Below are 3,193 nucleotides of genomic sequence, written 5' to 3' on the forward strand. Positions count from 1 at the left end.
CTCCTCGTGTTTGTTGACTTCTTCCTCGAGTGGTGTATCCACTTGTTGAAGTCTCCCCTTGCTCATATCTGTCTTTGAGAGACAACTTTGCTTGTAAGGCATGCTCAATTGCCTTATCTCCATTTCTTTTTACAATTTTCTACTCATGAGTTTGCAAAGAACTCATAAGCTCATCCACTATTAACTTATCCACTTCTTTGGACGATCAGTTCAACCTTAATGTGCAATGAAATTAGGGATTATTTTAAATGCCCGCCAGGACCAGCACACATGAGCGCACATACATTCTATGCTATTGAATAATGCTTCATCTGTCCCATGTCTCGGCCTTCTCAATTCTTTCCATCGTCTTAAAAAAACTTAGGGCATGGGTTAATTGATACTTAATACTAATCTTCTTTATTCTGTCAGCACCTTTGTATTTTTGTTGGAGAGCCTCCTATATTTCTTTTGATGTTTCTGCGGAAGCAATGATTTCAAATGTCGCTTCATCAAGACCTTGATAAATGATGGTCTTTGCTTTGTTGTCTTTCTTTCTATTGGCTTTGGGGACTTTCTTTTGTACCTCTGGTAAAGCATCTTCTGATTCTTTGGACTCTGGTTCATCATAACCATATTGCACAATGTCTATACACTCTTGTGAACCAAGGAATGCCTTCAATCTGATGCACCAACTATCATAGTTGTCTTTGGTTAGCTTCGGGATGAGTGTTTGTGCATTTTCTATAGTCATTTTGCTCTTTAAATGACTATATCACCTTTTTGGGAGTTGAATTTGGCAAAACCGACACCGTAGATGGATCCGGAATGGTCCAAATAATAAGGGACCGGTCTGACTTTGTAGAAAACGAGTCAAAAATATGGTGAACCGGTCCAAAAACCAATTCGGGTGGTTTGCTGGGTTGAACCGGGAATATTCCAAGGAATATTCTTTTTGACTTTGACTTTAGAATATGGTTCGTAGCTTGGCTTGGCTTCGAAATATGGCTTAGATCTCGGCTCGGCTTCAGAACATGGCTCGTAGCTTGGCTTGCGGCTCAAATATGGCGCGCGTGTGGCTTAGTCGTCTTCTTCCTCGGGGCGGGTGGGCTACAGTGCTGAAACTTCAAACGGAGAGTGGAGGCCAACCCTTGCTCCGATTAATCTGATTTTTGCGCCGTTGAGTTCGTATTGATGAGCTCTACACTTTAGAATGATCAAAACTTGTTTTTAATAACTTATGCAATTCGGATATTTCCCAAAAATACCTCTGTTTTCTGACGAACAGGGCTCTGATACCAATTGTTGGTGGGAGAAACCACTTGTGGTGGCTTTGAAACACTCAGAGGGGAGTCATACAACTCTTTTAGATTTCTCATTCTTCTTGGTCCTTCTGATGAGGATGCTGATGATGACTCTGGTAATGATGGTGTTGATGATGATTCCAGTGTGTTTCTCCTGTTGAATACAGGAAATCTGTGTACCGGACTTTGTGGCTCATCTTCTGGTACTATTGGACCTTCTGCAAGTACTGTTGGTACTTCTTCATCTTCAAGGATCAAATCAGTGCTGATCCATTTGGTGTGAAAGCAGCTGGCGGCTAGACGATTGGGCGATGACAGCTGGTGGTTGCCTTCCTTGACCTTCTAGATTGAGTTTACTTCAACAAAAACAGCAAAAATAAAAATCATGACCAAATGATGACTTTACAATTAATCAATCATCCACAGCAAGCAAGAAAAATTCACTGCCTATATTTATCCCTTAGTATATAATTGCATAGGATACACACGCGCACGATTCCTTTAGATTATGTGTAACATTTGATACAAAAATATATTTCGTTCAGGATCATCTTCAGAGCCATTTGATGTTGTTACATATTGACAAAAAATAAATATCATTGTGATGGTGAATTTCTTCCCTTTTCTTATAACAATCCAAGGAGTTAATTTTATTGCACTGGACTTTTAGAATATTATGGCTATGAAGAAAAACTTACAGCAATCTATCCTTCCAAATTAAGCGAAAGTCTACTCCGAAATTTAGAAATCATAGGCTTCCAAGTAGAAATCCGCTTTGAATTTGAGCCTAAAGGAATGCCCAACTAAGATAGTGGTAAAGAGTCATGTCTGCAATGGATATCATTTGCCAATCCAGCATAATATTCCTCATCAAGATTAACACCATCAACCAGACTCTTGAGAAAATTAATTTTCAAACCTGAACATATTCCAAAGCAACACAGAATTCTCTTGACTATCTGCGAGGAGTTCAGAGAAGCTGTAAGGAAAATAAGAGTGTTATTATTGTCTTTGAAGTTCCATGATGTTAAGCACTTTTCTTGTAGGAATTAGGAAACAAAATATCTTGTTTAGAGCACGTTTGATATCATTAACTATTTCTGTTTTTAAATTTATGGAAACCAAAATTCTGAGAGCTTATTTATTTTGAATTATTATGTTAAAAAAAAAACCACCTACCAGTGACATAATTTTTTTAATTTGTTTTATTTTTACGATTGTTGGTTTTTTTTTTTTTGTAAAACAAAAAACAAAAACAACTAAATTTATGTTTTTATTTTCAAATTTGGTTTTTAAAAGGATTAATTTCAATTTACATCCTTGAGGTTTGAGGAGTTTCTATGCCCCCCCCCCCCCCCCCCCCCTGTTTTGATTTTCTCAATGCTCTTGAAGTTCCAATCAAGTATCAATGTTCCTCTTTAGATTACTCAAATTAGGAGAAAAGGATTAAATAATTAGTTTTTAAAATAAGGGAATAATTAATTCATTTCTTGAAACTAAAGGGTCTAATTATTTATGATTTATTCAGCCAAAAATTGGGTTTCTAGTGTGTTTTTTTTGTTTTTTTAAAAATATGACCCCATCCTACATGCCGGTGTCAAATCCAACTGGGACATACCATTTATTGAAAGAATAGCGATTATTTTATGAACGCTGATTCCAAAGGGATAAAACCTGAGCAACTTATTTAGCACAAAACATAAAAGCGAATATTTATATGGGAAGACATATCACACACACACAACCTGAGCAACTTATTTAGCACAAAAAATAAAAGAGAATATTTATATGGGAAGACATATCACACACACACACATCCTTGAAAGAAACCTTGATTATAATCGAGTGCATGGGAGAGGTGAAAGATAGGCAGACATGCTATCTTTAATCTTTAGATAAAGTGGGCAGTA

The sequence above is a fragment of the Populus euphratica genome, unplaced genomic scaffold (genome assembly GCF_000495115.2).
Source record: "Populus euphratica unplaced genomic scaffold, PopEup_1.0 scaffold13.1, whole genome shotgun sequence".
In the NCBI taxonomy this organism is placed as follows: Eukaryota; Viridiplantae; Streptophyta; class Magnoliopsida; order Malpighiales; family Salicaceae; genus Populus; species Populus euphratica.